Genomic DNA, 25,276 nt, shown 5'->3' with positions numbered 1-25,276 from the left:
AAAAAAGAAAATAAACCTTCAATTCTGATAGATTTCAATTAGCATTGAGACAGCATCCTCATCCTTTCTCCTGGTGTCTCCATTTTTACCTTACGTCATCTCTGACGCTGTCTGAAGCCAGGCCCTGTTCAGCAGTTGAACATCTTTTATTTGCTGCTTCCTCATGATGCTGATTTGTACATAAGTTTGATTGTCTTGACCCTAGCTTAAAGTTACAAAGTCTTCTGCCTTTTGCCTTCCTAGTTGTTTACCCGGCTTTCATATTTCCCAAGTGAAAATTACTGCAAAAAATACTTTGGGTACAATATAGATTTTTCCCTTTAGGTCACAAGATGTAAATCAAAGGCCCTAGTTGGATTTACCCAGGGTCAGGTGTGCATTCCTACTTAAACAGAGGTAAGGATGGAGTTGGCCCTCAGTGTGAGCCGGTGGGAGGGGGGGTTAGATGGTTAATTTCATGCGTCAACTTGTCTAGATTTTGGTGTCAAGTTCTTTTGTCAAACGTTAATCCAAATGCTGCTCTGAAGGTATTTTACAGATGTTACAATCAATTGACTTTAAGTAAATAAAAAAAAAAAAAAAAAGCATCCTTGATAATACGGGTGAGCTTCATTCAGTCAAAGACCTTAAGATCAAAAGCTGCGGTTTCCAAAGAAGAAGGATTTCTGCCTCAAGACCTTACCACAGAAATCCTGCTCAGTTCTCAGATGCCAGGCTACCCTACAGATGTGGGACTTGCCAGTCCCACAACCGCATTAGCCAATCTGATGCTTAAAATATCTATCTATCTATCATCTACCTACCTACCTGTTTGTCTATCTATCTGTGTGTATCTATCTATCCATCTATCTATATGTGAAGATCACATTTATCCTACTACTGCTGTTTCCCTGGAGAGCTCTGCAAAGTAAGCTGTATTTCAAGGCAGTGGTGGGTTGGCACCATAAAGCATTCCTTTGACAGTGTTCTGTTTTGTTACCAGGGTAAAGTTAACTGCCATTACAAAATTACCCTGAAGTTCAGGTCCAACAGTGGAGATAAATGCCTTGCACACATAGGGCAACTGCATGTGTTCCTGGTGAGGAGCTGGCTTCCATGCCCTGTGAGGTGCTCAGGCCTCTCTCATCACAGGACGTTGTTTTCACCTAAAGCCTTAGTATCCTTCCATCCAGCTGTTGGATGAGGAAAGAGAGTGGATGGGCACCTCTTCCATTAGGCTCGCTGGTACAGATGTGATATAATTGCATTCTCTTCATGTTCCATTGATGTAACAGGTCATGATCCCTCACACATTTTCAAGAGTTTGGAAAATGATCTCCCTTGCCATGTTGCCAGTCTTCAAAGCGAGGTCTATACTGTGGAAGAAAAAGGAAAACTTTATGTGCACTTACCGTGTTTAATATACTCATCATATACAGTATTTTTGCATCAGCAACAATAACACTCTTGATTTAGTATATAATGATATATGTCATATATTTAATATACAAAATATTTTCCTTGCTAACCTATATGATTTCAAATGCCTGGAACACCACCGTGTCATTACTTGAGAGTATGTAAATTTTAATATATTAAATTTTTTGCCAGATATGTAATTTTTTGCAAAGTTTTAAAAGTTGTGATTTTATTGGAGGCCAGATGATGTACATAGTAGTTTGCCTGATGACTTGAGCCAGGATGAAATTAATACATTTTTGGGCTCCAGTACGGACATAATGTCATGAAGCAGGAACATGACGCTCCATTTCAGGACACTTCTGCTGACCTTCACCTGGAATCCCTGCTCTGTGCTGATGACTCAGATGTAAGAATGACGAGGTGCTTCGGTCGAAATGCAGAGAACAATGAGCAAAAGAACTGAGTTGTGGGAAGATGTGAAGGATGGACGTGAGGCCCTGAATAATAGCTGCCAAGTACTGCAGTCGGGAATCCGCAGCGAAGTGATTCAATCCTGACCACAGCCTGTGATTAAACGGGATTTCATTTTTCAATCCTTTTGTTTAACAGTACCTCCTTCATTACATGTGAACAGCACTCCAGGATAGTAAATCATGAAATGGGAATAAAGCCTGTAATTTTAATTAACATATTTTAAAATGTGTCTAATTTGTATGCATTTGATCAAATTTTCATTTGCATTGAGCTCTATTTTCTTTCTCATGTGATGTTTGCCATTCTCATTTCTTTCTTTAATGAAATACTAATATTTAATAAAATATATTACATTCTTAATATGACTTGTCAGGAATTTTTCTCCCTCAAACATTTGTGGGATGAAAACGAAACCTCACTGCAGGTGGAATCTCAGCTGACAAGTAAAAAGAAGGATTTTTGTATTAGCGACATTTTGGTCCCCCTTGCAACATTTCCTTCCTCTCACCTCCATGTGACCAAAATAAATGATCAGAGCGGCTCATCCTCACTCCTGTTGCCCTTGCAGTGCAGCCTCTGTAACTGCCCTGGGCGAGCAGTCACTCATCTGGGACAGACTCCCGTAATGGAGCATGCAATGCAAAAACTGACATTAAAACTATATCAGTCGCGGTGGCTCATGCCCATAATCCCAACACTTTTAGGAGGCCGAGAGGGGTGGATTACCTGAGGTCAGGTATTTGAGATCAACCTGGCCAACATGGTAAAACCCCATCTCTTCTAGAAGTACAAAATTAGCTGGGGGTGGTTACAGGCGCCTGTAATCCCAACTACTCAAGAGGCTGAGGCAGGAGAATCACTTGAACCTGAGAGGCGGAGGTTGCAGTGAGCCGAGATGGCACCACTGCACTTCAGCCTGGGCAACCAGAGCAAAGCTCTGTCGCAAGCAAACAAACAAACCAAAAAAAACTACATCGGCTACAGAGACGCTTTCTAAATATTCGCTCTCTTTTTTTTTTCTTGGTCGGATACAGAACATATGTATCGGCTCATTTCTTTGCAAATAGAGGTTTTAATTTGTCTTGACTCTGTGCTCGATGCCCAAGAAGCCATTCTGTACTGTTCTGTGCGCAGGCATCAACTCCTCATTCAGTAAGCCAGCTAGGCATGTGAACAGGTAATTCACAAAACAAAGCGCAGCACACTGCCCCACCAGCAGAACTCTGTGAGCAAGGATCATGTTGAATTTTGTTAGTATTCCTTGCACTTCATGGGCGTTCAATTAATGCCTTTTTACTGTAAGTGGTAGTTAATAAATGTACCTGAAATTTCAGTATAAAAAAAACTATGATTCTTATGCTTTTAGTCATGAGCTTCCTCATCAAAACTTCCCTCCCATCTGTGAGTTCTTCCCTTTGATCCCCCCCTCCCAGAGCCTTGAAAGGAAAAACAGACTGATCGCCCCCACTGAAAAGTCTCTCCTCATTTCATCTTACCTAACATTTTCTGCAGTTTACGAAATGCGATTATTCCTTTTCCCAAAGCCGGATGCAGGAGGGGATGTAAAGAGAGATTAAAAAGAAGAAAAATATTCCTGCCATGTTTGGGGGCTGGATTTATGTGAAAACCGAAGTGAATCAGTCATTACAGGGCCTGGCACATAGTGATTTTTCAAAAAATGTTACCACTATTAGTGTTTTGTGATATTAAAGATGCCAAAAACAGGTATGCCTCCTTGCTTTTAACCATGCAGTTATTAGCGCTCAAGATGTACTTTTGCTTACATTTTACGTGTCAAAAATATGCTTCTCTTTAAAGGAACAATCGAAATGTCACTTCCTTTGATTACTTCCTTGATCCCCTTTATGGGGAAAATTATCGGTTACTTCCTTAACTCTGTTGTTTCCAGTAGAAATAATAATGCTGAACCCAGAGCAATGAAAAGTGAGGTATAAAGTCAGCGTGATTTACAGCACCTGTCTTCTCTCTATATGAGCATGAGCTGCAGGGGGGAGCAGTCTCGAAGACAGGCAGGCTTGGTCTCCCAGCTGCTGAAACACAAAAAGATTTTATTTTTCAAAAGTCAGAATTTTGCTTTGTTTTTACATTACATCATACCATATGTTCAATGCATAAATAAAAAAATACAAAATTTGAACCTTCAATTTTCTAATGTCTTAGATTAATTTTTAATCTCACTGCCATTGTATGTATATGAATATGTATGTGTATTACGTATGCACATATAAAATACATGTTATACATTTGTGTTTATGTATACATATGTAATTTATATGTACATATACTATAAATGAGGTATGTATACATTTGTGTACAATATTTATTGTACATACCTTGTACATGAATATTACATGTATATGCTCATGCGTACTTGCAGGTATACCAACAGCATATTCTCTACATTACTGCGTGAGCTTTTAAAAATAATTATTACGGCATAAATTTGTTTTGTGTCTATCTATGTCTTAAATTAGCAGTACACTATAAACATTTTCACCAGTTAGTAAACATTACTTTAAGAGATGTATTTCCATGACATCACTGTGTGATCTTCTATGTTCAAGATGTACCAAGTATACAGGTTTGAACAGGACAGCAGCGTTTAAAATCGTATTTGTTTGGGTGTCATCTCCATCATCCCTGGATGGGCAGGTGCACTTCATATTGACAGTGAAAATGGTAGAAACACAGAGAAAAGGAGATAATAAATATTTAAAGTAGTATATCCTTCTCTCTCCTGATACATATACATGTATATGCCATTTTATTTACAGACTATAATTTAAAGTTGTTAGCATTGTTTTGCTTGCAAATAATGCCAAACCATATATTTTATACATAAAGTTATAGAAAATTACTGGGAGAAGAATTGTTTCATCAAAGCCTCTGAAACATTTTCAGGTGTTTTAAATATACATTTTAAAACACCTGTATCACACATTTGTACATTCAGTCCCAGCAGTTCCTGCCTCTCAGTCTACACGGCACAATGTCCCAATCTTGGAAATGATTTCTTTGCAGAGTAAAGGGAGCAGGGTATGGAGTAGAATCTTTTTTTTTTTTTTTTTTTTTTGAGACAGAGTTTTGCCCTGTCACCAGGTGCCAGGCTAGAGTGCAGTGGTGCAATCTCGGCTCACTGCAATCTCCGCCTTCTGGGTTCAAGCAATTCTCCTGCCTCAGCCTCCCGAGTAGCTGGGATTACAGGCACACACCACCATGCCCAGCTAATTTTTGTATTTTTTTTAGTAGAGACGGGGTTTCACCATGTTGGCCAGGATGGTCTCAATCTCTTGACCTCATGATCCACCCCATCCTCCCAAAGTGCTGGGATTACAGGCGTGAGCCACCGCGCCCAGCTGGAGTAGAATCTATCTTTCATTTTTCAACTAAATTTTTTTTAATGGCTACTTAGCTCAAACATTTCAACACCGTTTCATTTGGGGCTCTGTGGTGATATGTAACTAACATTTGAGAGTGTAAAATTATGGATACCAATCATTTGTGTTAGTTAGCGTGGCATATAATTTATCTAGTACTCATCAGAATTGTAAAAGTTTATCTGCATACCACAATTTTAAACATACATATCTTTACTAATTTTAAATTTATTAAACTTTGTTCTCAGTAAGATGAATGACTACACATATTATTTTTTCAGGAATATTATTTGATGGAAGTCTAGATTAGTGCTCTCAGAGAGAATTTAGACATCTGTTTAAATTATTTGTTCACAGATGAAGAGAAAAGAGGAAAGTTTAGAGTGCAATATGGGCATACCACACCGGATCAGGTTATCAGAAAAGCGAGAGTTAATCAACATGATGAAACCCCATCTCCGCTAAAAATATAAAAATGAGCAGGAGGTGGTGGCGCATGCTGGTAGTCCCAGCTACTCAGAAGGCTGAGGCAGGAGAATCTCTTGAGCCCGGGAGGTGGAGGCTGAGATTGCACCACTGCACTCCAGCCTGGGCAACAGAGTGAGACGCCATCTCAAGAAAAAACAAAACTAAAATAAGCAAAACAAAGATGTCACATGAGCACCATATCTGACAACGCTGTATCTCTGAGTGTGCTGTGGAGTAAGTTGGCATTAGCAGGAAGAGGGCTGCCACTCTTTTCATTAAGAACAAACAGTGCACTCTTTGCAGAATCTCCGAGCATTCTTCTCCCAGTATATGACTTGAGATCATTAGAAGGAATGCTACTTTCTCTTTATTTTCTTTTGCTGAGCCAGGAGGAGGTGGTAGAGTTTCTCTGCTGGTTCCTTTAGCCTTGACAACATGTCCTCTCCAGAGGTGGACAAGCTTCAGTGGCTCCTTTCTAATCTGGTCCTCTGCATCCCCCATAGGCGACCAAAGCTCCAAGGCATGGAAGGCACCCTTCCTAGACCCTGGGTCCAAAGCCTTTGCTCTGCCTGAAGTCTGGTATTTACTCATTTGTTTTAAATTACAAGAAAGTCACTCGTAGTTCACTCCTCCCCTCTGTCCTGCAAAAGCGTCTGCTCGGCTTCTCATCGGCACCTCTCCTCTGCCCTTTGTCCCAGGTTCTTTCAAGGGCTCCATGCTGTTTAATTTTTCCACTTTTGCTTCGTATCAGAGTTACTTGAATTCTACACTGGCTTTATGGCTGAATCAAAAGCAGGATATACGGATTTTTCTTCCCAATCTTGCTCCTCTTTTTCCCCACTCCACATGGGAGTTGCGTGAGTCTCCTTCCGGTTTTTAGTGGCTGGGTTTGTGGTAGGCACACTGGTGGAAGGACCACAGGCAGGTCTACCAGCCACCCGGGGACACTCATCTCCCCGTGGTTTCCTAGTGGAGTCAATGTATTTGCCAATGAATCTCCTGCTGATCTACTGATACATTTTTGTTGAATCCTGTTCTCTATGCTAAAAAATTAGCTGTGAATATGACAAAAAGTCCCTTCTTTCAGAGAATTCGAGAATTAAGTCAAGTGAGTATTGCAAATAAAAGTAAATACAGACAAGCAAGATGATTTTAGACAGAAGCAAAGGCCGTGAAGAAAATGGTTTAGAGCTCATTATCACTCTACGGTGATAAGGAAAAAACTGAAATGCATTGAGAAAGAATGTGTGTGTTTTAAATAACATATTTTTAAATAATTTTAAAGGCTAATTCTACCTGCTAAGTTACAGCTTATGATGAAAATTGAATGAAAATAGCAGAAAAGAACTCAAAGGATATGGCCAATACAAAAAGCAAAGGGTGTTGACCCTTGTGGGCTGTCGTCGGGACATCTGGTTGAGTGGGCCTTGTGTCCTCTGGACTGTGCACCAGCAGAAGACAGGAGGACCTGTGAGCTGCAAATAAAACCCTTATTCCCTACGCATTGAATGGGCTCCCTCTCGAACAAAGGGACCCCAAAGAAACCTTAAAAACTGGGTTCCCAGCCATGATGGGAAGGGAGATTGGACACAGCTCATTATACCCTTTTCCTTATGGAGTTTAGACAAAACTGCGCAGAATTAATATAAAATAGATATTATAAGACTAATAGAATGGCTTTCATGTAACAATAAGATGTCAGATTATAACCAAGAGGCAAGGTGATGCCAGAGCAGGCTAAGTCCTGCCTGCAGGCCATCAATCTGGTAAACAGGGCATTCCGACCCAGCACCTGGTGGCTGACTCTGACATAGCATCCCAATCTTAGAGATTCCTTTCTGCTGACAGCACGTTTGAGAGAGCCCTACTCCTTTAACCAGCTGAAATTTAAAGAATTTCTGAATCCACTTGTGACCTTTTTCTTTAAGACATCTGACATTTTTAGGCCAAGCCAATGTATACATTCCACATGCTGACCTACCTCCTTGCCTGTCGATCCTGCTGCTTCCCTGAAATGTATAAAATCAGACTGTAATCTAACTGCTGTATTTTAAATATGTGTATTTAAAAGACGTTTTAAATAAACTTTTCTGAAATATTTTAGAGTACAGTTTTTCTGTTAACAGATCTCACCAAGGAGGAAAACTAAGATAAACATTGCAATGATAATGAGATCACTTCAAGTTCCTAAAGGCAGCTCTGTGTATATCAAAGCTGACAAAATTCTATCGGCCCCTCCATGGCTTAGTGCAGACAATAAGCTCTTCATTTTCAGTTTAAGCTTGTTCTTGGAAAATATATGTATTCAGTTGACCTTATGAAGTCTTCGTTACCGTAGGTCAAATCAGCCCGATATTGGTCACTTCATGCTACTCAACCCCATGTAGTTTGCATTTAAGTGGCTCCACTGCCTACTCAGAGTGGCATCCCCTATCAAAGGGCGAGTCCTTTGGCTTCTTCATCAGCAAGGCCCCTATTTCCTAGTTACCCTGTCTTTTTAAAGACATCACTAAGTAGGGCTGGAAGAATGCAACGTTTAGAGCTGGAGACCAAAACACAGTTTAAATTGCCCTTCTTTGGAGAGGACAAGAATATCTGCATGGAGTTAGCGAGGGAAGATTAGGAAATGAAAGAGAAGGGTCTAGAAGACTTTGACAGCTTTTCCCTGAACCCGGGGGTAGAAAGATGACAGAGCGGGCAGCTAAGAAGCCGAAAGGAGCAACAGTGGTGAATAAAGACTCCTGCTGGGCGCAGTGGCTGACGCCTGTAATCCTAGCACTTTGGGAGGCCGAGGTGGGCGGATCACCTGAGGTCAGGAGTTCAAGACCAGTCTGGCCATCATGGTGAAACCCCAACTTTAAAAAAAAAAAATATATATATATATATATATATATATATATATATATATATATATATATATATATATATATATATATATATATATATATATATATATATATAGAGAGAGAGAGAGAGAGAGAAAGAAAGACTCCTAAAGAAGATGCGAGGTTAACCCCCCTCCTCCCTTTGAGATCCGCACTCAGTTCTGCACGGTCAGGGCTGCTCCTGTGCAAGCCGAGCCTGGTTAGGAGCAACGGAAAGAGAAGGTGGCGTGGCCTGTGCGGGAAACGCACGTAGAAAGAGGGATTCAGGGCGGATCATGAGGTCAGGGGATCGAGACCACCCTGGCCGTGGTGAAACTCCGTCTCTACTAAAATACAAAAAATTAGCCAGGCATGGCGGCGCGTGCCTGTGGTCTCAGCTCCTTGGGAGGCTGAGGCAGGGGAAGCGCTTGAACCCGGGAGACGGGGGTTGCAGTGAGCCGAGATCACGCCACTGCACTCCAGCCTGGAGAAAGAGCAAGACTCCGTCTCAAAAAAAAAAAAGCGGGGGGGATTCACTCGTATATACAGAGTATCTGTCTCTGCCTGCCACTACCAGTGAAATATGGAACCGATAGTTTTGAAAGTGACGAATTATTTGCCTCCTGGGACATTCGCATATCAGAGTCAATACAGTTTTAAGGAAAAAGGTTCAAGCTCATTTACTTAATATTTTAAACCAGACGTCCAAATTAATTTTAATTTATTATTAAAATTAATAAAAAGGGGGAACTGACTAGGCTTGTTTTCCATGTATCTACAAAAATAGATAATTAACCTTTTGGAATGAACTAGGATTGTATTCCAGTAGTTACTTACTCACAATGCATTATATATCCTGGAAGTAGCAGCTCCATAAAAGCCGTTCATTTCTGCTTTTTCCTGAGCCGTTTGACGGGCTGGCAGGTGCTTCCGGGGTTGTGGGGGCGTCTGGGTGCCCCTGTGTACAGACGCCTCGGCTCCCTCCTGCTTCTTCCCTCCTCCTCTCTGTTTCTCTGCGTTTCTCTTCTCCCTTTTCTACACTTAAACAGCCGCCACTTCTCCTCTAACCTCTTGTGCAAAGTATCCGTAAGCATTTTGTACGTCTGTGTTCTGTTTATTTATTGCTGGGTCAGAAGAAATTTTGTTGATGCTCATGTCTCTGCTTTATCTCAGTTTAATCATATTAGCTAGTGAGGAGTGTTTGGTGTTTTTTTTTTTTTTTTTCTTCCACAGCCATTTGATTATGAAACAAGTAATGACATGATTTCACCTGTCCTGTATTCAGGGCCATATTTACTTTTTCTCCATTTGCATTGCTATTTTTGAAAAAAGATTGATAATTTTAAATTATTCCTTGCCTTGGAGAAATGTCAACAATATATAATTTTTTATTCAGCTAACAGCATTTGAGTTTTTATATAATCAAGGATGTAAGATATGATTACAAAAATCTCAGTAACTGAAAAGGGATGTGCTATTATATCAGTGATCCTAGGAAGAATATTGTTTTTTCAATGGCTATGGTGCCTTAGTGCGTATAAAATGCTATTACTCTTTTTTTTTGTTTGTTTGTTTTTTGAGAGGGACTCTTGCTCTGTCACCAGGCTGGAGTGCAATGGTGCAATCTCCACTCACTGCAACCTCCGTCTCCCGGGTTCAAGCGATTCTTCTGCCTCAGCCTCCCGAGTAGCTGGGACCACAGGCGCGTGCCACCATGCCCAGCTAATTTTTGTATTTTGAGTAGAGACGGGGTTTCACCATGTTGGCCAGGATGGTCTTGATATCTTGACCTCATGATCCGCCCGCCTCAGCCTCCCAAACTGCTGGGATTATAGGCGTGAGCCACCACGCCTGGACTACTCTTTCTTAAAAATTACAAAAGATGTGTTCATTTGAAAGCTATCAACTATCCTTTGATAAATCTGGTGGATTATACTAGTATTTTACAGTGTGTCACATTTGACAGAAGGGGCCAAACAGAAGTTAAAATATAAAGACGTTAATCTGTATTAGTGTAAAGGAGGGGGCAAAATAAAATAATTTACTAAATAAGTTGGCCTAAATGAAGTAGTCTGAAAGCAATCCAGTAACCCCTGGAATTTATATACTCCCGATTTATTAAGTAGTTCACAAGGTCTGATATTTAAGAAAATTTAATATAATTATTAACATTCTAAGTTATCCGCAATTGAGTTATTATAAACCAAATGTATTCAGATTAGTAATCAAATAATTAAAATATAACTGCCTAAGTGGGGAATATTTCAGGACTTAAGTTACTGGTTTGAAAATGTGCATATACGAATACCATAGTCTCTAAAATATAAGACATCGAACTACTAAATCATTCCTTCATTCATACCATGCACACATTCATTCATTCAGTGGAGCGTGTCTAGGTACTAAAGAAGCTATGGTGAGCAAACTGAACATTCTCTGCCTTCATAAGGCTCACAGATTTATTATGGAGACCGTAATTTAATAGTGCCATAAATCGTAATGCTACAAAAGAGAAGTATATGGTGCTGCAAGAACACATAGTGGAACCTCCTACTCATGACATTCAGCCTACCAGACATCTCCAGCCTAGCTAAAAGGAGGACACCTTTAATTTCCATATTTCATATACGTGCTGCAGTATCCGGGCACTCCAACCTCAGGGTTGAGGCAACATCACAATAACTCACAGCCCATCAGAGGCGGTGGGAGGATAATCAGAAGAATCAGAACAAGTCTTCAGCCTTTACTGGCAACTGGGAAGAATTATAACTGGAATTTCCAGCCACAGTTTTTGCCGTGATCATGTGGGCTCCTGGGAATCTCGTGAGGTGCAGCATTTGTCCACTAACAGTGGGAAAGTTTTCAGATGGATCTTAAATATGACCTAGATCTAAACATATCCCACTCCAAATGCCACAAGAATACGCAAATGTGAAGAATCTCAGCTGAGACTGTAAACCTGCATGATCTTTGTAAATGGAAGCTATAATATCACTTAAGGCCAAAGAAGATGCTTGATGTCCCTGGGAGGTAGACATATGGACCATGATGAAAACCACCTCTTTGCAAAGAGGAGGGAAGAGGACTGACAGCTGCAGAAGCTGCTGGACTGGTGTTTCTCAGTGGCAAGCAGGAAAATGCCCTGATATTCCACTTGAGCACCTTTGTTATCAAGGTTCCCCAACAGGAAGCACTGTTCTGGGAGAACATACCATAACCATTTTTCTTTATAGAGGACATCTGCCAAAGATTGACCTTGTCAGAGGCTACATTTTGAAAAATAATTAAGATGAAGGAAGCTTCCTCCACTTATACAGCAATAGCAAATAAAAAATTCTTGCTAAAATTTTAAATTGCTGATGTCTTCTCCTACCAAGTTAGGCCATTAGTGTATTTACCACAACTTTATAATATTTTCCCCCATTTATCAGATTGTGTGTGTGCAATGTGTTTGGGGGATGTGTCAGAATACCTTGTCAGTCAAGAAGTTTCACTGTGAACACAGATGAGTTCCAAACATTGTACAGATTCACAGAGAAGCAAATTGGTTTTCTGGCCCCAGAAGACTCCCTGGGTTGTATTATATGAGTAGTGGCAAGCCAGGTTCAGGTTGATCGATTAGTGGGAGATTGCAGGGCACTTCCTCATAGTGCAAACTAAAACAAGAACCTTCCTAGAGTGGCAGGGAGCTTGTGAATCGAGTCTTTCTGGATTAAAAGTCATCACAGACTATAAATTCATTCCCAGGACCAATTCAAATATGTGAATTTCATATAAATCATTAGAAATGACTACTGGATCATTTGGTTTTACTGGTGTCATGTTAGGGAGATAAGATTTGAGAGGAAAACAAAAGTATATATCAATTTCTTCATTTATTGATAAAATAAAATTTGCAAAAAGTTACAATATTTGATATTATATATTAGTCATTAACTACCCAATAAAATAACTTTTTACAAGGAGAAACATACTTTATTTAGAAACATAAAATATATACATTTTGTCTCTTACCTGGAAGTATTATCAATATTTAAAGATAGCATTTAAAAATGTTGTGTATGGTACCTACTTTGTCAAAGTTAAACGTGTTGGCAAGAAATACACCACTTATTAGGCAGGCTCTAAAGAGCAAAAATCAAACAAGTAAACAAATAACACAATTACATTGAAAAATAAAGCGTATCCAGTAAAAGAGAATAACTAGATATTGTATTCAGTCTTATTCAGATTAGTGAATAGTTTTGTTTTTACTTATTCAATGATATCATAAAATAATTTTAACTTTGATCATATGTCTTTTACATGCCATTTTAAATAATATGAGCACTGACAGAGTTAATATAGAAATTCCTCCCAAGCTATGCTTACTGGAGATGGAATAATATGGAAAACAAGTTCATTTATTGTACTCATGAGATTAAATTCTTCAAGCCCTAAACCTACTGCAAAAAACCCTTATGTTTTATTCCTGGTTATAGTTCAAATCAATTAAACTAGTGGGTAAATAATTAATGGATCTTGTAAATAATGCAAGGGGTTTATTTGGCTAGTATCACATTTCCTCTATGTGAGTGATTCCCTAGATTGTTGGTTTTATGACTGAATTCTAACATCTCAAAAGAATAAGACACTTTTAGAGATGTATCTATTAAAAATAATTCAGTTATTTTATCAAAAATGTATAAATTTGTATATTTTTTCTCATTCGTGCATTTAGTAAATTAATACCTCTACATATATAAATGAACAGCTTTAAAGACAAACATCTGTCTATAAGAATAAACTTGTAATTGATTTACTTCAAAGAAAATAAAAAATAATTCTGTGCAAATTTGTTATACCTATATTTTTATTTAATCGGTGACCAAAAAAATTCCAACTTCATTGATCCCCTAAAAATCACCACTTTTTTATATTTTATCATGTAAAAATTTGAGGAAGAAAATATTAGATTTTTGATTTGATTACACAAATCAGATACACACTTGGATTTAAGGAGGGGAGAATGGAAACAGTTGCAATCCAGGGAAAAGAAATTGTATGAAACAACAATACAGGTGAGCATACAGGTGGATATGTCCAGGAGCTGCTGCATAATAACTGTCATGGAGTCTTCAGCTGCTAATTGATTCCGAAGCCGGCGGAAGGAATGGCCCAGCCCTGTTCCTTCCATGGAGGGCCTGAATGCTGTCTGCTCACTGGAAAGCATCCAGAGGAGAAGTTTCCTAGGACCCATGAGTCACAAATAAGCTCTGCCTCAGAAACTTGCAGGACGTGGAATTCCATGAAAGAGGCTGACATTAACCAAAGGAGGTCAGAAGGACTCTAGGTGAGATAAGTGGCTTTAAGCATCTCAGGCCTAGTGTAGGGAGCTGATTTTAAAAAGAAATAGATAAAGTATAGATTATACAGGTTTTTCCAGGGGTAAGTATAATTTCTTCTCCCAGGATTGCAACTGTAGTGACAAAGAAATACATGCTTCTTCGTCTTACTTTTGGTATTTATTTATTTATTTATTTTTGAGACTGGGTCTTGCTGCACTGCTCAGGCTGGAGTGCAGTGTGCCCTCATGCCCCACTGCAGCCTCGACCTCCCAGCTCAAGTGATCCTTTCACCTCAGCCTGTTGGGTACCTGGGACCACAGGTGTGCACCACCCCACCTGGCTAACTTTTGTATTTTTTGTTGAGATGGGGATTTTTTTTTATGTTGTCCAGGATGGTCTTGGACTCTTGGGCTCAAGTGATGGGCTCACCTCAGCCTCCCAAAGTGCTGGGACTACAGGCATATGTCACTGCGCCTGACCGTAGTCTGAGAACGAGGGTGTAGGCAACCAACTGTGTCTTTCATGTCAACTAAGCTGTTCATTAGTTGAACAACACGGTTGTCTACACAGAAGCCATCTCCTCCCTTCTTCAGCAACTAAACTCTGGTTTTCTTCATCTTCCTCTGAGCATTCATGTCCTTTGTGGAAAGCTGGAATCCCCGCAGAACCAGGAGTTGCTTACTCATCAGCCTCAGCTGATTCTGAATGTCTCCTTCGCCAGCCTAGGTGTGTGGTCTGTGTGAAACACACTCTGCCTAATAGATACCAAGGAAAGTTTCCTGGAAGGCTCAGAGAAGGTTTGTCTCATTCGTGGTAACAGACATAAGGTGGGGATTTTCTCTATCCTGCCCCTTGGGTAGGTGACTATTTGAAGGGAAACAGCCATCCCTGGACCACTGGGGAACACCCAGAGAAATGCAGAGAAAGTAAAGTCATTGCCCTCTTATTTTCATACTTCTGTTTTGTGACATAATAGAGTCTTCATTGTTGATGACAGTGGTAATAAGCCATCCGCAGTTTATAGACGAGGCATTCTCAGATGTATATTAGGAGGTCGGATGCAAGATGGAAAGACAGTAAAGGCAGGCTGAGACAAGATTATCAAGGAAGAAGAAGTCTGATCCTTTTGTAGTTTATAAGCGCGATGATTGGGTTTTCACGCTCATGTGTGAGAAGTGCCTTCCTCAAACCCTGTTATGATGTTGGCGCATTACCCATCTGTTGTGAAAAAAGGAGGCAGAAGTCAGACCAAGGGGTATAGGCGTTCCTTGATCAACAGTGGGGAGCCACTGATGGGGTTTGAGCAGAGGAATGCTCAAACATGATCAGCACTGCACTTCAAAGCATTATTTTAAAAGTTGTGCGTGGGAAGGATTTAAGACAAGGCTCAGAACATTTCACCACTTGGAAGGCATTGTTGAATATTCATAAAAAACTAGTTTATGGCTCAGCATAAATAATTTTTAAACACAAAGTAACATACAGTATGTGTTGCCATGGAAGTGACAAGGCCCAGGAAGATAATGACAAGCAGGAAAAAAAAAAATGGTGCCATTGTAATTTAAATTATTATAAAGCTTTCTAGAATTTTAGTGTGTTTTCAGGCAGAGTATTTTGAATACGCAAGAAAAAGATTATGGTTATTTCATCGTTCTTGCTGAGAAAGGAAAGAACAAAAGGGGGGTGTCTTTTTGCACATGAGACCTATAAAGCTAAACAAAATCCAGGTCATGCAATCAAAAAGAGTAGGATTTGAAAGAGTGAATGAGTCAATTAACAATGAACTCCCATGCAGAGCACAGTCTGGTGAGATGCCATTGGTAGCACGGCCTCATGATAAGAACGGCTAAAAGGCACTGTCTCTGATTACACACGAAGCTCTGCACTGACACACAGACATGAGCCTCTCTGTATCCTTCACCATCCGTCACGTGTTCTGATGGTGATGAAGTATAATGTGGGTAAAGAAGACATTGCCGAATTCAGAGATACAACAAACACAAATAAATAAAAAGTAAAGCCATGTAAGGCGTAAATGGTTAATGCCAGAATTTCCAAAACTATGAATTAATAAAGGGTATAAAAAGATGAAGAGCGTATGGATGTTAACATAAAGGAGATGAGTGTTTCAGAGCTTAAAATTGAAAGAAGTTTTACATAATTATTTAAGGGGGAAAATACTGTACGTAAGAGGGACAGAGAGGTTATAAAAGCAAAAAAATAAAACTCCTCAAATAAAGCGAGTGCACATAACAAATGTTATATTAAGTCAATGCAAGGAGGATTAGAAAAGATAATATGGATAAAGAAGAAGAAACACACCAAAAAAAAAAAAAAAAATCAAACTTCTTTGAATGTATAACTGAAGACAGGAACTTTCCAAAACAAGTATGGCAAGAAGCCTCACCTTTCTTAGACTCACCAAATACTGTTTGTTGTATGGATGGCGGTATGAGTGCACTGTGCATATTTCCCTTTATTAAACAGCAGTAAATGAACTAAAGGCATTAAATATTGGGAAGGAAGCTCCATCAGGGATGAAGGCTTTTCTGACTATAGTCAGCCTATCTCTGCAAACCTGAAATAGAGCAGGGGTTCTTTAGGCCCGGTACCCAGAGGTTCTGATCAGTAGGTCTGGGGCGGGGCCTAAGAATTTTCATTTCAACAAATTTCCAGGTGATGTTGCTGCTGCTACCCCCTGAAAACCATTGCACAGTATTCGAGGACTTCAAAGCTACACATGTCTCCCTCCAAACAACCAGTGACTGTTCAAACTCCATCTGGCTTTCACACCGAAGCTTCTCAAAAGGGCTGGTGAATAATAGAACATCTGGGTCCTTACTCCCGTTCCCGCCTTGGGCCATTTGAATTTGGTTTAAACTCTGGACTTGCATTAGAAGCTCTAGTCCGAGTTACCAAGCTCTCCAACATCTAGCTAACACCTCGATCTCAAGGTGCCTTGCTGCCCACTCGAGTTTCTGGTTCTCTGTAAGCCACACACTTCTTGCGTTTCCTGATGCCAAGCGTACTCCTTCGCAGTCTCCTTTATTGACCCAAGATCCTTACTGGTTACCATGTTTTAGCTAGATTTACTTACAAAAATTTCAGAGATCACAGGAATGCCCTGTTTAAATCTTTAAATAGCTTCTCCCTTGTCTTAGGGGTCTTTCCCTGGACTGCATTCACAGGACCCCTCCAGGTTACCACCAGTCATTCTTCAGATCAGTCTCCCTGTGGAAAGCAGTCCTCGCTCCGTCTAAGAGCTCCTTGAACTTTGTATTGACTTGCTAGGGCTGCCATAAGAAAGTGCTACAGATGGGGCAACTCACATACAGAAAGGACCCCGGCTCTAGAGGCTGGAAGTCCAAAGATATCAGCAGGTTGGATTTCTCCTAAGGCTACTTTCCTTAGCCTCCTAACGGTCTTTTCTCTGCATGAGAGCATCCCTGGTGTCTCTCTGCATGTCCATATCAACTCTTTTTATGAGGACACCAATCGGATTGGATTAAGTCCCCTCCTAGTAGCACCACTTAAACTTTACCTCTTTAAAGACCCAGTCTCCAAATACAGTCACATGCTGAGGCATTAGAGTTTAAGGCTTCAACACATGAATTTTGGGGGAACAGAGTACAGTCCATGACACACTTCTGCATTGCACCTGTTATCAGATAGAATTATAATTAAGTTATTGCTGACTTCCCTGCACTCCTGCTGGGGTGCGCAACACTGAGTCTGAAGTACCTGCCACGTGTCTGCTCCATGGAAGGGTCAAGATTCACTTGTTTCCTATTAAACAAAAGAATCACAGTCAGAAAAAGCCAGGGATACGATGAACTTGGAGCCGGGTTTTCTTCCACTTGCAGAGTTTCCCAAAACAGACTCACCAAAGAAAATGCTTATGATTCACATGGCTTAGCAGTAACTTTGCCTCTCCCCAGGAGCTGGATGGTTGGTCAGATGCAAAGGGCAATACCCTACTCCTTCATGGGACAGATGCAATTCCAAGGCAGAAAAGTCAAGCAGTTCAAGGGAGAGTGTTCAGAATCTAAAAATCCACTTACTGGGCTATGTGAAGTTGATGACCAAACACAGTTCCCTCCCCAATTCACCTTCTACAGCCGCTAAATACAAAGAATGCAAATAGTCAATATCCAATCTCCTAGTCCAGGTTCTCATTATTGGATCTAATAATGCCAAAGCAAACATGAGTAAAAGGAAAATCTATTCTTTCTGTGCTGCTGCATCCTTTCTTCTGCCCTTGGGCCGGCTGAACAAGACACACTTCCTTATATGCAGGCTGTGGTCCAACACCAGATTGTTAGACCTTACATAGCAATCATATCAAATTAATTCAATGTTTTACATTATTGTTAAACACAATTACTGTTCTTTGAAAAAAAAAGAAACTTTACAGAAACACATGTAAAGTAAAAAAATGTCATTCAGAAAATAGGCCCTGTTAACATATTTGCCATGTGTGTCTAATTTTATATGCAAATATTAAAATATGCATGCAGAGTTTATGCAAACATACACATTGAATGAAAAGGCAAGTACTCTAGTCAGTGATTTTTCAGGTGCTTTGTCTATATAGTGATCTTTCTAATTGTGAGAAACGCTTTAGATCTTTTAGGTTTCACTGCTAAATCTGTCTCTTGTGGCCATGTAGAACTGGTTTTGGTATATTCTGTAATGTAAAGAATATAATTATTCTTTTATTTTTATCTTTTTAAAATTAAAAAAATTCTTCTTTTAAACGTTTAAAATACAGTGTTACTTATTAAAAAACATCAAGTGATTCAAGGAACTTATGAGTAAAATGAGATGATGATCCACTGTTTCTTCTCAGAGGTCACTACAGGTTACATTTTTCATGCAGATTTATAGACATTCTTCTTTTATATATCATTACTGGGCTACTGTCATAGTCGAATTCAGACTGCTATAACAAGGTGCTTTAGAGTGGGTAACTTATAAACAATGGAATTTATTGTCCATGATTCTGGAGGTTGGAAAGTCCAAGATCATGGCCCAGCAGATCTGTGTCAGGTGAGAGCTCTCCGCTTCAGGTATAGTCCCTAATAGCTGTGTCTTCATGTGGTGGAAGGAGTTCTTGGGCCTCATTTACAAGGTCACTAATCCTATTCTTGAGGACAATGTCCTTAAGACCTACTCATCCCCCAAAGGCCCCACCTCTTGATATTGTTGCATTAGAAATTAGGTTTCAGCATCTAAATTTTAGGTGGACACAAATCAGATTATACAGCTGGTTACATCTCCTCTTTTTAAAATCAAATTTGATCAATAAGTTATACTATAACTGGCTTTTTCATCTTTAACACTTGCTTGGTCATTTCATGTTTCCAATGCAATTTATATCATTTTTCTTTAAAGTTGCATAGTATTCCAACATCACAGTGAATTTAACTGTGCAGCCATATATTGGTATTACATTTGCTTCTAGTTGTTTTTTTACTATTATAAATAATATTGCAACAATTATTTCTGTGCATGCTTCACTTTACACAGAAGCAATGATGTGTGCTGGACTAAATTATAAAATTTAAATTATCAATTAAATTTTGACAAAGACTTCCAAACTGGCTCCAAAAAATTTATATCAACCTACATTCCCACCAATAGTGTATGAGAGTAATCTATTTTGCTACCTCATCTCAATTTAGCATATTTAAAGTTTTTTTAAACTTTTTTCTGAACTAATGAACAAAATAGTATCAATTGTATTATTTTGCATTCCCATGCTTTCCAATGTACAAATGTTTTCTTTTTATGTTTTGAATATTTGTATTACTTATTTTTATTTCATCTTTTTTAGATTAGGTTTTCAACTTTAACTTATTTTTCAACTTATTAGAAGTTTTTATATTCATTTATTCACCTTTTGATGAAAATTGAAGTACTTTTCCTGCTTTACTGATGGCAAATACTTTCACCTGTATATTGTTGCCGTTTTACCTTTGTTTACATTGTTTTCGCTTTTTATGTAGTTCAACTTCTTAATTTCAGGCTTTGCTTAAGAAAGTCCCACTGTAAGATATTAATACATCTTTACATACTTTTGTCTAATAGCTTAAAATTTGTAATTTAAGTTAAGACCTTTTATCAAGTTGGAAGTGGCTGTCTTTGCCATGTATGAGTCCAGATGGACTTGCCGTCAGGGAGAGGTCACCCTGCTCACCCCAGGCCTCTCTTCCCCTTCATGAATCCACTCTAGTCAGGTCTACCAGCTTCTCCAAGGATCTCAACATCACAGATCCAGTGGTTGCATTTTAATTCCCCTCACATTCAGCCTGATAGGTGTGTTTGATATTGGCATCATTCCTTTTTTCCTGGAACACTTTCTTCACGTAATGTCTGGAGCTGTGCACTCTCTCCATTCTGGCCACTGTCCTTGAGTCTCCGTGGCTAGTCATTGGCTCAACCTCTCAACTTTCACACAGGGCTCAGTCCTGGACCGTTTCTCTGTGTCTACATGTGCTTCCTGTGAAATTTCATCTAGCAAAATGCCTGAGTCTTGGCATATCCCAAAATATATTTATTTTGTCTTCACATTTGAATTACAGTTTCACCTACATAAACGCATTTTCCTCAAGCCAGTCCAAAACATAGACTTTGGAATCAGGCTTTCTGAACCTGAATCTTTTCCTACCACTTACCAGCTGTGTGTCTGTGGGCAAGTGATTTAACATCTTTGTGTCTAAACTTCCTTCCCTGAAAAACGAGGCTAATAATAAATACCTACCTCACTGAGTTGTTAAGAAAATTCAAAGGGAAACATGTACAAAGAAGCTAGAACAAAGACCGTGCTAAATAGGTTAGCTATCATTATTATTTGATGACATTAAGCTTTAAAATATCGGGTGCCACTCTGTGCATTGCTGCTTTATAAGTAACCTTTTCAAGATTTTCTACTTGGAAAGATTTTAGCATTCTTTCTTGAAATATGGATATTTCACTAGGACGGCTTCAAGTGTGAATCTTTTTTCTTCCGACATATTTCACCTGGGCACTTGATAAGCCTTTGGATCTAAAAGTCTGTCTTTCCTCAGTTCTTGAAATGTTTTAACAATCAATTGCTTGAGTTTTGTTTGTTCTCTACCCCGATGGCTCTTCCCACAGAACTCCTATTTATGTAGATATCGAAGCTTCCCGATAGATGTTCCATCCCACTCATCCCACTTTTCTCATGCAGTATCATCTCTCTTTCCTTTTACATTATGTTTTTGAACGTCTTTCACTTAATCGTCCAGCTCACCAACATGTAAATGCTGCCTTTGAATTGTATTCTTTTGGAACTTTTACTTAAGATATCTTAAATAATTTGGGTTGCTTTTTGCATATGACTCGGCTCATTCGTTATACAGAAAAACATTCAGATTTTCATTAAATCCTCCGCTTTTCTGTTGTCAAAAATGTACCAGATAGTTAAGGAGATGACTTGATTAAGACTACTGTAATAGAGAAAACGTTCATTAATAAGGAATCTCTCAGAAAGAAAGAACATCTAGGATTTTGTGGAGACAGATAATTGAGTGAGTCTTCAGATGATGAAGGCAAGTCTTACGTCAAAATATAGTGAGGTCTTTTTAGGTTAGCCATTTCTCAGAAGACAAGAGGGTGGGAAAATTTCTTAACCTTTGCTTCTGCTTTCCAGGAGCAAAGAGCTCAGTTAACATTGAACACTGTTAACCATACTCACTTTGGTGTTTTTGTTTATTTCATCTGATAATTGAGTTTGGTACTTTCCTTTCACACAAGTGAGTTACCATACATTTAAGATAATTCTTTCCTCTGTGTCCACTGTGTGCATGTGTGTACAATGAGAGAATGCTTATAATGTCACACCCTTCAGCTATTTTCATCAGTCACACAAATCATCATAGGTGCTGCCACACCTTCCAACACAAATAATACGGCTGCCCAGCACTGATATTTTCATCAGCGTCTTCATTTCTTTTTTTTTCTTTTCTTTTTTTTTTTCAATAGACGAGGTTTCACCATATTTAGTCAGGCTGGTCTTGAACTCCCGACCTCAGGTGATCCGCCCTCCCTGGCCTCCAAAGTGCTTGGATTACAGGCGTGAGCCACCACGCCCGGCCATGTCTTCATTTCTTAACTTTGTCACAGTTTGTGTTGCTGAGCCCATTCCAGTGTTTCTGTGACACGCTCCAGTGCTGAAAGTACTGGCGAACTAGCAACCCAGTGGATCATATAAATTGTGAGATCCTTCTCTTCCTGTTCCTTTTCATTTGAGTCTCCATATGTTGCTAGTGAAGTGGAATATAAGTAGAAGTTTCCAGATGTCTTTTTAAAAATGCATTAAAACGCCATACACAGGGCCCCATTACTAGTGTTCATCAAGCTGATTGAAGGAGCTCAATTGTATAAATAATAGTCTTAATTTCTTTTCCAGCTTATTTTAGTATTCAAATAAAGACAGTCAAAGATTTCAGGGAGTCATTCTGCCCAATTGACTCCACCCTATCCACGATCTGAAGGATAGAAATTGTAGATTTCTGTTAATCTTACAACAGTTCTAAAGGTTGGACTTGTCCAAAACCATGATGACCAGGAGCACATTATATGTTTAGATTTACAGGTGGACATCCCAATAATTAGTTTCTTGGAAGTGAGTTAGGGAAGTTACACTGCCTCTCACTGATGAAAAGTTCACCTGGGAGCTTCCAGGATCAGAATACCCAAAGTAATGTTCTGGTTGTGGCAATCTAATAACTGCTATTAAAAACAACTTTCAAATCCAGATAATGTGCACAGAGAAAAACTTGTTTGAGGGCGTTGGAGAGATACTGAAGCAGCCAGCACCTAAAAGTACAAAATTCCAGAACAGGAACGTTCCAGAGAGATAAGCCAGCTTTCCTTCAGGGCATTTGCCAATTCTAGGCCTAGTGCAAAAAACTGAGGTCCAAAAATAAGGACAAGAACCAGAGAAACCTGAAAAATGTTTACAGTGTTGCAGAACTAGAGGGAGGGTTTAGAAAAAAGACATTGGAGAGGACAGGATTCTAGAAAGGAGGATGGTCAGAGAACTCAACACTTTACCCACCCTGCAATCTCGTTCTCCTGTCTGAAGCTGCTTGTTACAGAAGACCAAGAAGCTAAAGAAATTACTTGACATTTTTGAGAACTAAGGAAACAAGGATTAGCATTATTCAGGATCACCTGAGAGGGATAAACCCTAGAAATGGGAGAAAATTAGAGAGTGATAGGTCCTATAAAACCTTGCATTAACCCAGGCTCTAATTGGATTAGGATGGTTAACTCCATCTATCTGCAGAAAGAAAATAGTTTTTGAATCTCTACAATTTTTTTAATACAATGCACAGCATTTAGAATACAAGTCACTGCAATAAATAGAATCAAAGGATCAAAAAAGAAGTATAAAAGCAATTTCAGAAAAACAATTTCAGAAGTGGTCTAGTTCGTTATTGGAGTTTTAAACAAAGATTTTAAAAAGCTATGTATAATACATTCAGAAAATAGAAGAAATGATTTTTAATTTCTTTAAAAATATACAGTTAGGTCGGGTGCAGTGGCTCACGCCTGTAATCCCAGCACTTTGGGAGGCTGAGGAGGGTGGGTCACCTGAGGTCAGGATTTCAAGATCAGCCTAACATGAAAAACCCCATCTCTACTAAAAATACAAAATTAGCTGGGCGTGGTGGCACACGCCTGTAGTCCCAGCTACTCGGGAGGCTGAGGCAGGAGAGTGGCTTGAACCCGGGAGGAGGAGGTTTCTGTGAGATGAGATCACACCATTGTACTCCAGCCTGGGCAACAAGAGCAAAACTCCATCTCAAAAAAACAAATATATATGTATATATATAAATGTATATAAACATACATATATATATAGTTAACGTTATAATGGAGGAGTAATGCATAAAATATCTCTGAATGAATCTAATAGAAGAAAAGAAAAACAAAAAAAAAGACAAATGGTTCAAATAGAAAATAAATATAAGCTGGTAAAAAGACAAATATATCAGTAATTATATTAAATGAAATGTCCTAAATAGTTTAATTAAAAGACTAATACTGTCATACTAGATTATCTTTATAACTATGTGATGCTTTTAAGAAACATACTTTAAGGATAAAGATTAAAAATTATAAAAGTTTACATAAAGATTATAAAATTTAAGTAAATTTGAAGTAAAGGTAAAACTATATCATGCAAGAACTAAACAAAAGAAAGCACATGATGCTTTGCTACTGCCAACAAATAGATATTTTAATGATAAAAGAGTGTATGCACCAGGAAGATATTATAATTTTAGATATAATATAAACTCAGAAAGCATATATAGGTTCACACACACACACACACACACACACACACACACACGGAGTATATAAAGCTGGTAGAATGCAGCTAAACATTTGTTTAGGAAAAGTTTATTTTTAAATACAATATGAGAAATTAAAGAAAGCTAGAAATTAATTATCAAAGTCTGTATCTCAAAAAATTAGAAAACAGTAGTCAATTTAATCCAAAGAAAATACAAGGAAATTATGCATAAGGTTTTTGTTTTTTAGAAAAAAAACAACAACACATAATATAGAAAAATCCACAAAACCAAACCTGTTTTTTCACAATACTAATAAAATGTACGGGCTTATAATAAAACTGAGTTACTTAAAAGCATAAATTACCAATAGCAAGAATAAAAAACAAAACATCATTAGAAATCCATAGACATTATACAGTTAATGAGACTATTATGAACATTATTTGAGCAAACACAATTTACCAAAACTTCAACTGGAAGGAATGAAAAATATAAATAGACATCTTTATTTTAAAGTAATTAAATTTGTAATTAAAGACCTATTTGTCTCATGAAGAAATCTACAGGCCCAGATTACAGTAAAATAAAATAAAATACAAAACCTTATGACAATGAAAATGAGAGGCACATCAGCATTCTATGAGGTGGAACAAACTTGGCACAAGAGATTATCAAAGACGTAACAGAAACATTATAGGTCAATTTTATTATGAACATAGAAGGAAAAATATATGTATATAATATTGGAAATGAAATTCAGCAATATAAATATAAGATAATACATCATGACCAAGCTGAGTTTATTTCAGGAATAAAAGGTCAGCCAGTAGTTGAAATTTAGTTTATTTCCACATGAAAAGTAAAATTTTAAAAACAGACAAAAAATATATAATTATTTCAATATATTTAGAAATATATTTAACATTTATTTATGACTAAAACAAAAACTCTTAACAAACAAAGAGTTATCCCTTAGCGTGATAAAACATATTTATAAAACATCTGCACAAATA

General features: G+C 38.5%; 1 long non-coding RNA gene and 1 other non-coding gene across 3 annotated transcripts in view; both read left to right on the top strand.

The window, feature by feature from the left end:
• The window catches only part of LOC108281380, a 28,394-nt gene extending 26,165 nt beyond the window's left edge, over positions 1–2,229 (top strand). The window contains exons 2-3 of one of the 2 annotated variants that reach the window (XR_005195220.1): positions 325–396; positions 1,754–2,229. This is a non-coding gene — a long non-coding RNA (uncharacterized LOC108281380). Of the gene's footprint in view, positions 1–324; positions 397–1,274 lie in introns of both variants that reach the window. The other variant, XR_001815965.1, reaches the window with a different exon arrangement.
• Positions 2,230–15,052: 12,823 nt separating this feature from the next.
• LOC119466761 lies at positions 15,053–15,156 on the top strand. The gene has a single exon (XR_005195223.1). It is a non-coding gene; the product is annotated as a small nucleolar RNA U13 (small nucleolar RNA).
• Positions 15,157–25,276: the final 10,120 nt, after the last annotated feature.

Source organism: Cebus imitator, unplaced genomic scaffold (genome assembly GCF_001604975.1).
Source record: "Cebus imitator isolate Cc_AM_T3 unplaced genomic scaffold, Cebus_imitator-1.0 Scaffold225, whole genome shotgun sequence".
NCBI classification, from domain to species: Eukaryota; Metazoa; Chordata; class Mammalia; order Primates; family Cebidae; genus Cebus; species Cebus imitator.
The sequence above is the reverse complement of the archived record's forward strand: the minus strand, read 5'-3'. Positions and strand labels throughout refer to the sequence as shown.